The sequence below is a fragment of the Tursiops truncatus genome, chromosome 4, assembly GCF_011762595.2.
Source record: "Tursiops truncatus isolate mTurTru1 chromosome 4, mTurTru1.mat.Y, whole genome shotgun sequence".
NCBI classification, from domain to species: domain Eukaryota; kingdom Metazoa; phylum Chordata; class Mammalia; order Artiodactyla; family Delphinidae; genus Tursiops; species Tursiops truncatus.
The window spans coordinates 95,505,837-95,518,111 of NC_047037.1; positions in this window are offsets into that span (position 1 = coordinate 95,505,837).

The following is a 12,275-nucleotide window of genomic DNA, read 5'->3' on the forward strand; positions in this document are numbered from 1 at the left end:
GAGACCTCTGGGACAACATTAAACGCAGCAACATTCGAATTATAGGGGTTCCAGAAGAAGAAGAGAAAAAGAAAGGGACTGAGAAGATATTTGAAGAGATTATAATTGAAAACTTCCCTAATATGGGAAAGGAAATAGTTAATCAAGTCCAGGAAGCACAGAGAGTCCCATACAGGATAAATCCAAGGAGAAATACGCCAAGACACATATTAATCAAACTGTCAAAAATTAAATACAAAGAAAACATATTAAAAGCAGCAAGGGAAAAACAACAAATAACACACAAGGGAATCCCCATAAGGTTAACAGCTGATCTTTCAGCAGAAACTCTGCAAGCCAGAAGGGACTGGCAGGACATATTTAAAGTAATGAAGGAGAAAAAGCTACAACCAAGATTACTCTACCAAGCAAGGATCTCATTCAGTTTCGATGGAGAAATTAAAACTTTTACAGACAAGCAAAAGCTGAGAGAGTTCATCACCCCCAAACCAGCTTTACAACCAATGCTAAAGGATCTTCTCTAGGCAAGAAACATAGGAGAAGGAAAAAACCTATAATAACAAACACAATTAAGGAAATGGGAATAGGAACATACATATCGATAATTACCTTAAATGTAAATGGATTAAATGCTCCCACCATAAGACACAGACTGGCTGAATGGATACAAAAACAAGACCCATATATATGCTGTCTACAAGAGACCCACTTCAGACCTAGAGACACATACAGACTGAAAGTGAGGGGATGGAAAAAGATATTCCATGCAAATGGAAACCAAAAGAAAGCTGGAGTAGCAATTCTCATATCAGACAAAATAGATTTTAAAATAAGGAGTATTACAAGAGACAAAGAAGGACACTACATAATGATCAAAGGATCAATCCAAGAAGAAGATATAACAATTGTAAATATTTATGCACCCAACATAGGAGCACCTCAATACATAAGGCAAATATTAACAGCCATAAAAGGGGAAATCGACAGTAACACGTTCATAGTAGGGGACTTTAACACCCCACTTTCACCCATGGACAGATCATCCAAAATGAAAATAAATAAGGAAACACAAGCTTTAAATGATACATTAAACAAGATGGACTTAATTGATATTTATAGGACATTCCATCCAAAAACAACAAAATACACATTTTTCTCAAGTGCTCATGGAGCATTGTCCAGGATAGGTCATACCTTGGGTCACAAATGAAATCTTGGTAAATTTAATAAAATTGAAATTGTATCAAGTATCTTTTCCGACCACAATGCTATGAGACTAGATATCAACTACAGGAAAAGGTCTGTAAAAAATACAAACACATGGAGGCAAAACAATACACTACTTAATAATGAAGTGATCACTGAAGAAATCAAAGAGGAAATCAAAAAATACCTATAAACAAATGACAGTGGAGACATGATGACCCAAAACTTATGGGATGCAGCAAAAGCAGTTCTAAGAGGGAAGTTTATAGTAATACAATCCTACCTTAAGAAACAGGAAACATCTCAAATAAACAACCTAACCTTGCACCTAAAGCAATTAGAGAAAGAAGAAGAAAAAACCCCCAAAGTTAGCAGAAGGAAAGAAATCATAAAGATCAGATCAGAAATAAATGAAAAAGAAATGAAGGAAACGATAGCAAAGATCAATAAAACTAAAAGCTGGTTCTTTGAGAAGATAAACAAAATGATAAACCATTAGCCAGACTCATCAAGAAAAAAAGGGAGAAGACTCAAATCAATAGAATTAGAAATGAAAAAGGAGAAGTAACAACTGACACTGCAGAAATACAAAAGATCTTGAGAGATTACAAGCAACTCTATGCCAATAAAATGGACAATCTGGAAGAAATGGACAAATTCTTAGAAATGCCCAACGTGCCAAGACTGAATCAGGAAGAAATAGAAAATATGAGCAGACCAATCACAAGCACTGAAATTGGAACTGTGATTAAAAATCTTCCAACAAAGAAAAGCCCAGGACCAGATGGCTTCACAGGCGAATTCTATCAAACATTTAGAGAAGAGCTAACACCTATCCTTCTCAAACTCTTCCAAAATATAACAGAGGGAGGAACACTCCCAAACTCGTTCTATGAGGCCACCATCACCCTGATACCAAAACTAGAAAAGGATAGCACAAAGAAAGAAAACTACAGGCAATATCACTGATGAACATAGATGCAAAAATCCTCAACAAAATACTAGCAAACAGAATCCAACAGCACATTAAAAGGATCATACACTATGATCAAATGAGGTTTATTCCAGAAATGCAAGGATTCTTCAATATACGCAAATCAATTAATGTGATACACCATATTAACAAATTGAAGGAGAAAAACCATATGGTCATCTCAATAGATGCAGAGAAAGCTTTTGACAAAATTCAACACCCATTTGTGATAAAAACCCTCCAGACAGTAGGCATAGAGGGAACTTCTCTCAACATAATAAAGGCCATATATGACAAACCCATAGCCAACATCATCCTCAATGGTGAAAAACTGAAACCATTTCCACTAAGATCAGGAACAAGACAAGGTTGCCCACTCTCACCACTCTTATTCAACATAGTTTTGGATGTTTTAGCCACAGCAGTCAGAGAAGAAAAGGAAATAAAAGGAATCCAAATCAGGAAAGAAGAAGTAAAGCTGTCACTGTTTGCAGATGACATGATACTATACATAGAGAATCCTAAAGATGCTACCAGAAAACAACTACAGGTAATCAATGAATATGGTAAAGTAGCAGGATACAAAATTAATGCACAGAAATCTCTTGCATTCTTATACAGTAATGATGAAAAATCTGAAAGTGAAATCAAGAAAACACTCCCATTTACCATTGTAACAAAAAGAATAAAATATCTAGGAATAAACCTACCTAAGGAGACAAAAGACCTGTGTGCAGGAAATTATAAGACACTGATGAAAGAAATTAAAGATGATACAAATAGATGGAGAGATATACCATGTTCTTGGATTGGGAGAATCAACATTGTGAAAATGACTCTACTACCCAAAACAATCTACAGATTCAATGCAATCCCTATCAAACTACCACTGGCATTTTTCACAGAACTAGAACAAAAAATTTTACAATTTGTATGGAAACACAAAAGACCCCGAATAGCCAAAGCAATCTTGAGAACGAAAAACGGAGCTGGGGGAATCAGGCTCCCTGACTTCAGACTATACTACAAAGCTACAGTAAGCAAGACAGTATGGTATTGGTACAAAAACAGAAATATAGATCAATGGAACAGGATAGAAAGCCCAGAGATAAACCCACGCACATATGGTCACCTTATCTTTGATAAAGGAGGCAGGAATGTACAGTGGAGAAAGGACAGCCTCTTCAATAAGTGGTGCTGGGAAAACTGGACAGGTACATGTAAAAGTATGAGATTAGATCACTCCCTAATACCATACACAAAAATAAGCTCAAAATGGATTAAAGACCTAAATGTAAGGCCAGAAACTATGAAACTCTTAGAGGAGAACATAGGCAGAACACTCTGTGACATTAATCACAGCAAGATCCTTTTTGACCCTCCTTCTAGAGAAATGGAAATAAAAACAAAAATAAATGGGACCTAATGAAACTTCAAAGCTTTTGCACAGCAAAGGAAACCATAAACAAGACCAAAAGACAACCCTCAGAATGGGAGAAAATATTTGCAAATGAAGCAACTGACAAAGGATTAATCTCCAGAATTTACAAGCAGCTCATGCAGCTCAATAACAAAAAGCAAACAACCCAATTCAAAAATGGGCAGAAGAACTAAATAGACATTTCTCCAAAGAAGATATACACACTGCCAACAAACAGATGAAAGAATACTCAACATCATTAATCATTAGAGAAATGCAAATGAAAGCTACGATGAGATATCATCTCACACCAGTCAGAATGGCCATCATCAAAAAATCTAGAAACAATAGATGCTGGAGAGGGTGTGGAGAAAAGGGAACACTCTTGCACTGCTGTTGGGAGTGTGAATTGGTATAGCCTCTATGGAGAACAGTATGGGTGTTCTACACCCATCGAGCTACTATATGACCCAGCAATCCCACTACTGGGCATATACCCTGAGAAAACCATAATTCAAAAAGAGTCATGTACCAAAATGTTCATTGCAGCTCTATTTACAATAGCCAGGAGATGGAGGCAACCTAAGTGTTCATCGGATGAATGGATAAAGAAGATGTGGCACATATATACAATGGAATATTACTCAGCCATAAAAAGAAACGAAATTGAGCTATTTGTAATGAGGTGGATAGACCTAGAGTCTTCATAAAGAGTGAAGTAAGTCAGAAAGAGAAAGAGAAATACCGTATGCTAACACATATATATGGAATTTAAGAAAAAAAATGTCATGAAGAACCTAGGGGTAAGACAGGAATAAGGACACAGACCTATAGAGAATGGACTTGAGGATATGGGGAGGGGGAAGGGTAAGCTGTGACAAAGTGAGAGAGTGGCATGGAGATATACATGCTACCAAAGGTAAAATAGATAGCTAGTGGGAAGCAGCCGCATAGCACAGGGAGATCAGTTCGGTGCTTTGTGACCACCTATAGGGGTGCGATAGGGAGGGCTGGAGGGAGGGAGACGCAAGAGGGAAGAGATATGGGAACATATGTATATGTATAACTGATTCACTTTGTTATAAAGCAGAAACTAACACACCATTGGAAAGCAATTATCCTCCAATAAAGATGTAAAAAAATAAAATAAAATAAAAAGAACCCTAAATGTTTCAAGAGATCAGATTCATACATTTATATCAATCTATTCTCATTGAGTAATTCGCAGATCATAAAGTAGTAAGCGTTTTAGAAAATCCTATCAGAATGTATGGACTGCTACATTGAGATGTAATAAACTGTATTTCTTAACCACAGACTCAAGGAGGAAAGCAGGATGAAGAGGTGGAATAGAGTGGGGAATGGTGCTGGATGGTAGAGAAAGCTTCAGGTGCTATGGCTGGCTGAGGAACGAAGACTGGGGAGCTTGTGGAGACAGGTGGGTTTGTGGAAACAAATTCAACTCTACTTTCTTTTGGAGTGGGGAGTATGACACATATAGAAGACATCGTTTAATCTTAAAAAACAGGTTTTTTTAAAAAAAGTAATTTTATTCCTTTTTTATTTCTTTGTTGTGCAGGGCAGAATAAAATAAAGGCATGAGGGAGCAGGGCACAGATGAAGGTGTGACTCAGTTCTTCCCATTTTTTTAAAAAAACACAACCATGGGGAAGGATGAGTAGTTGGTTAAACCTGTCAGTTTTATTTAAGTTCTAGTAATAATGTTTTGTGAGAGTTAGAGATGATGCACTTTCAATATTGATCTTCTTCATCCTGTACATAACAGCAACCAATGTTGGTATTACCTCTCAGTTTCCCAACGTTTACCATGAGGGGAAGATTGCTTGTCTTCCTATTTAAGTAACTTAATCCCAGCAGAGTGGCTGGTATCCCTGTGCCCCAAAGGAAAGGCCCTGAAAAGAGAAGGCATCACGCCAGGTTCCTCCAGGATGAAGGTTCCATCCTTCCCTTTCTGTGATGTAGGTGCTTGGAAGCATCTATTTGGCTCCATGCTCCTAGGGGATGGGTATTAGTTTTGCTCAGTGTCACATAATTGTCAAATACTCAGTGAGGGTGGTATTGCTGCTACTATGAAACCATCAAAAGTTTATGTGATAACAAAACAAATGTTAAATATTTTCTTTCCTCTAATGAATGAGGGAAACTCATTTTTGATTCAGATTTTAAATTGCTATTGCTTGGAAGGTACAGAAAAATGAAATAGATTAGAAAGATTTCAAAGTTTCAGGAAAAACTAAATTGTATTGATCTAAAAACAGATACTGGTTTAATTTTTAATTGCTTTTTAGCGATAATTGGTCAAGGTGACCCTCTCCCTGCCTTTTTTATTTTGCTATGGACACGTTTTTAAAGTTTTTATACAGAAAGCTTTTGTGAAATATTTCTTTTTCTTAAAGAATCTGTGGTTTCTGGTGTCTTACTACTTTATGAGAGAAGGTTGATGATCTAAATTAAAGAATAGTTCCTTACCTTTTCTTTTTTAATACTATTTGGATTTGGAATGCCACAGATAAAATGAGCATTCTACCATTCTACTATTTAGTAGACAATTCTACCATTTAGTGACAATTTCATTTTAGATGAATAATCAATCAATAGTTCATGTTGCAGTTACTACGGGGAAAATGGATTTAATGGCCTGTTTCCAGGGCACATGATACTCTTGAAAGTATACAGATAAGGAAACTGTTGGGTTGGAATTGCCCCTTTAAAATGCTGCCTGTTTCTTTAAAAATGTAAATGTAAATATAACTTATTTCTAGAGAAATTTATTTTCCTTATGAAGTGCTCTCCATGACAGTAGTGGAATGATCTCTCTTCCTCATAAAAGAAAGTTCAAAAACACATGTTGAGGATTGGAAATACCTTCTTGAGCCAGGGAAGATTTTTTTTCCATTGCTCCACTTTTTCTTATTTTACTTTCATATTTGCCAGTGATGTTTCAGGATCAGAATTTAACTTGGAATTGCGAAGCTGCAAGCTTAAATGGACTTTCCATTAATGAACAGGTTTAGACATTATTCTATTTTGAGAACAGTCTTTAATTTGGGCTTAAAATATAAAATTGACAGTTTGGAAAGATCTATAAAGTCAGGTAATTCTTTTCAGTTTTATTAAACCAAGATGGAGAGAGCAGGTATATGATAATGTTAGTGAACATGGTATAAAAACACTGGCTTTGCCAGTATTTCTTCAGTGCCGAGGTGGGAGCCACACTGATTGATGGCATTTCATCATTTCTTCTTATCCCTGGCCTGTGATACACTGTGCTGCTCTCCATGTACACGTTTACATCAGGACCTCACACTGACCCCCACTTGGGAGGGCTCAGCAGTGCACCAAGTGAGGGCCAGGTCCTTGCTGTCTGTTCCAGAACTCACTGGGGAAAGATGAGAGTTACATGGCAACCTGCAGAGACAAACATGTTAACTTGCAATTTGGTTGCTCCAGGGTTTACATCTAATTGTCTTAGAAAGTTTTGTCCCCAGTACAGTTTGATTTGGAATGGAAGGTTGGGTTAAGTTATTACCTAAAATGTTCATTGTTGAGGCCATCTTTTATTACTAAATTATGTCAATCGAAAGATGATGTTTTTAACCTCTCAACTTTTATACGGATTTAAGGGGCAGACAATCTCATTCCCAAGTTATAATACTATTCCTTAGAACCAGAAACAGCAAGTAAAATATCTTTCCTGCTTCAAGTTGCCTTTTTATTTTCTAGGAGACTGGAAAATACAGTAATTCTAGCCAACAAAGGTGTCATCAGACTCAATTTTCTAGTATTAGTCTACTTGCCAAAACTTAGACCATGTCATACAGAACTCACAAGCCACCCAGGCCTGGAAACCTAACTCCTGTTTCAGCCATCAGTGGGGTGGGAAGTGCTTTTATGTTGACGGGTACATGGAATGTCTGTACCTTGCCCTTCCCCTTAATGTGCTTTCTTGTCCCTCCACATGTTTTGAGTTTCTGAAGGCTTGTAGCTCTGGCATCCTCTTCTGCCCCGGCTGTAGTGACCTGTGTGTACTCATGGTTACTATGTGAGCTCAGCATCTGTGCTTCAAAGTCATCACCTTCACAGAAAGCTTGTGTCTGAGGCTGTGCAGCACAGTGTCGGGTAGATGGGAGAGCGTTTGGGCTAAGTGGCTGCAAACAGAGGCTAAAAGTACATTCTGTTGTTAAAGTGGTGAGTAAAGATGTGGCAGATAAATAATGACATCTTTCCTCCTAGCCCCTAAACTGGACACTCTTCTAAAGATGAACACTAAAAAAAAATCAGCTGGTCTACATGTGAATATTATCATCAAATTTACATTCCCAAAGGAATTAAGTTTTTTGTAACAATATTGTGGTTCTCTTTGATATGCCTGTCTTTGAAGGTCTACTAGTTGTTTGAGGGTCCTATGTGATTCTGGAATTATTGAAAAATATGACCACAGGCAACCCTCATTGACCCATGGTAAAATTTTATACCTTCCTGACATGGGTTTGGAAAATGCAAAATAACTTCTATATTTGTCTAATCAAAACATAAAGGTAAATATAGGTGAATTTGCTTCATGAAAAGTCACCTGGTTATCTCAGGATTAATCCACTGTCTCATCTCATTTATTCCTGAGGATAAGAGAACATGCTCTTCTAAATCTCCAAATACCTTTTCTCCAAAGAGTTCCAGAGTGGTGCAGAGTGGAAAATAAAGATTAGAATAAGTCATAAACATTGGCTAATTGGGGGCAAAAAGGGAAGACGGGAAAGCAGGCTATGATAAACACACACTTTACAAACTTCCAGCCAATATTTGAACGAAGCTTCCCTAAAGATGTTAGAATCACATTTTTATTACTGGATTATGATAACCAGGGGTTGGGGGCTTGGTCAAGGAGAACCTGGAAGGGATCAGGATCCTGGTTTCCTGTCACTCATGATGATGAGAATCTGAAACACAGGTGGTGATGGGGGCAGAGGAAGGAGGTGGGGAGTAGGTTTAGAAAAGCTAGTAACTGAGCCGTAGATAATGGTTTCAGAATCAGGGTGAGCTGAGGTCAGCATACAAGCAAGACAAGGTATTTGGCAAATACCAAAGGCAGGTATTTCGGAATACCATTTACTGAGTGTGTTTGGGCTGAGTGCTTTATATATGTATTATTTCTTTGCATTATTTTCATAACTGCCTTCAGCAGTATTTCCAACCCATTAATGATATTAAATTATTCAGCATTGTAGCAATTCAAAATTTTAGGGCCTCACAAACAGCCCTTTACATACAAAATTTAACATGATGGCTTGGGAAAAAGAAGAAATGTCAACCTTTCTGAGTTGCCCCCTTTTAGGGACATTGCCCAATTAGAGATGCAACATTAATGTTGAACCAAAAGAAAGGCTGAGAAAATGCATGTTTTTGTTTTTTTAAGATAGTTTAAAAAATATTATAAAGTAATAAATACTTATTTGAAGAGAATTTTTAAAATACAGAAAAGTGTAAGGAAAACAAATCATCCCACAGTTTCCCTCCAGATACAGCTATTGTGATTTTGATGTTTTCCCTGCTCATCTTTTTTCCCACGTCTCTTAAGTAATTAGGACTACACTCCCCTTCCTCCTTTTAACCTAATATTATACAAAGAGCATTTTCATTACAAATTCTTTAGTCACATAATTTTCGAAAACATTTCACCACAGAGATCAAACTGGTGGTGTGTAGCTGAGTCTGGCCCGTAGACATATTTTGTTTGGCCTTTGTGATGTTCACGAATATTTGAATTACTTGCCAGTATATTTTAAAATCAGGAGATTTCACGTCACCTAGCCTACTTCACTCGTCTAGGTGACCTGTCTGGCCACTTTCAGCACGTGCTTTGAGAGTTCTGGGATGGCTTTACCAAAACTTACATTAGCCATTCATTCACGTATTGTGATTACTTTTAGATTATTTCTGATTTTTAAAATTGTCAGAATGAATAATAGAAGGAATACCATTGTATTTTCTGTATTTCTAAATGTTTCCTTAAGAAAGATTTTTAGAAGTAGATTTATTTCATTGAGGTTTCAAGGCTTTTCTTGTCACATTTTCTTGGCAATCAAACCACAGAACCTTCTTTCCATTGACCAGTCTTGTCATGTCTGTAAGCAGGGTCTTGGACTGACTGCATGGGCGTTGGCCAGGCTGGGCCTGCTGCTGGCATGGAGGGGCTCTCCGTGGCCAGCATGAGAGCGTATCCAGGCCTGACTTTCCATTTACCTCTTTGCTAGGAGCTTGGTGCAAGTTAATTTGGCCAGGATGTCCTTTAATCTGTTATTTTTTTAAATCAGAGGTGAATTAGTACAAGTCAGTTTTGTGATATTGACTTACTTTTTACTTGAATATAAGATCATTGTGGGTTTTTTTAGTTATCTTTTTAAAAAAGTTAATTAATTAATTAATTTATTTATTTATTTTTGGCTGCATTGAGTCTTCCTTGCTGCGCAGGGGCCTTCTCTAGCTGCAGTGAGTGGGGGCTGCTACCTTTTGCTGCGGTGCGCGGGCTTCTCATTGCGGTGGCCTCTCGTTGCAGAGCACGGGCTCTAGGCCCACAGGCTTCAGTAGCTGTGATGCACGGGCCAAGCTGCTCTGTGGCATGTGGCATCCTCCTGAACCCGGGCTCGAACCAGTGTCCCCTGCATCTGCAGGCGGACTCTTAACCACTGCACCACCAGGGAAGTCCGAAGATCATTGTTAAAAAATGAATTTTTACTTCAGTTATTTAAAAATATTCTTAATTTTTTGTTCTGAATTACAGACTTTTGGGTGTTGAGTATATGGCCATACTTTAATGTTTAGAAAAATATGTTTTATTTGATAAAAGTTTGTATTGAACTAGGATTTATAAACACCCTATACCAAATGAGAAACCCATAATAATTATATATAAAATATCAGTATAGAGCGATGAGTAATATTCATTTGATCTTGATACTTTTATTAAAGGAGAAACTATGTTTATCTCTTCCCCTCAGTTCATCTCCATTACTTTAGATTATATCTCAAGACTCACCTTTCTTCAGAGATTTTCCCAACTCATTGCTTCAAGAATATTTTTAAAAGCAGCTACTTATTAAATACTTCTACACACTCAGCATATTGTTGTGGGAAAGGCAAAGATGTATGAAGCACAACCTTTGCCCTTAAAGAGTTGCAATCTAGTTGGGAAGACAGGGCACAAATGCAGAATAAAATCAAGTACAAGATTGGGTGGAGCAGACTACCTCTAGTGCTCAGGAGAGTCAGGAAGAAATAATTCATTGTGGGGTCAGTAGGCTGAACCGGCAGGTTAGTCCTGAACGTGGCCCTAGATTGAATTTAGGTTCTAGTGGACATTGTGGGTGAGTAGTACAGGGGCAGCTGTTTAGGGCAGGTGAGGAGACTGGCCTACCTGGGCAGAGCATTTAGGCTGGGAAGCTGGAGGGGATACGTTCAGATGGGTAGGAGGGGCGGTGGCTATAAGATGTGGAGCACCAGACAGAGCATTGTAAACTTACTCTGACAAACACTGGGAAGCCTTTGGAAGTAAAAAACATGCTGATGGCAGCACTTGGGGGACTCTTCTTTCCCTTTCCTGGGACTTTTCTTTCCCTTTCTATTAGAATAGAAAAGGAATAGAGGCAAGGAGGACAGTTAAATGGCGTCGCCATAGTCTAGGCATGATGTGAAGAGGGTAGGGATGTGGAATATTTCAGAAAAATGAATGCATTGAAGAAATTTTATATGGGCAAAGTTGCCAATATTTAAAGAATAGTTGGATATGGAGTAGAGGAAAAGGAAAAAAAAAAAGTCAGATGACTAAAATTTCAAGTTCTAGGCACAAGGAGCATTATGGAGTCTTTAAGTAGAAACAGAAATGCTTAGACTGTATACTACTTTATGGCAGAAAGGGTTATATGTCCAGCTTTAGAAATGGTTTCAGCTTGTCCATCAGCCCATTCTTCTTTTGAGGTTTGGTTTGGTTTTGTTTATATTAGAATACTAAGTGGCAAATTTAAAGGTGAGAAGAGAATAAATGGTAGGTTAACTGTTTAGTCTTGAAGGATATAAGGTTTTCTTCTAAGATTAATGAATTCTTTATGTTCCAGCCTCATAATGTTACCAAGACAAACATCATGAGTTTTGTTTTTTTGTTGTTCCCATGTGAACCGGTTAGCTTTGCTCTGCTCTTCGGCAACAGACTTTGCTTCTAATTGTGAACTCACCAATTTCAAATTTATGCTGTTGAAATGGGGGAAATTGGGAGTTTAAGAGAATGAATAAATGCAAATTCATTTGCTTCCAAAACATGTATGTGAGCATCCATGCACCCACATGTGCACACGCACTACATGCATGTACACATACACACATACATACACAAATCCAGATCTATGCCTTACCTATAGTGGGTTAGTGTATTTTTTTAGAGCCTTGACCGTATATATTTCTTTATTGACTTATTTACTCTTCAACTATAGATGTCAAAGAAGGAATAAGAAACACTCCTTAGAATGTTCATTCCTTAGAAATGAATAGAATAGTGTCTTAATGTTTAAAAGGTTGGGTTGGGTTGGGTTGTAGAGCATGGGATAGAGATAAACAGGTCTTCTTTTGCTGCAGACGTTACTCTGGGGAATTTTACCTCAAACATTA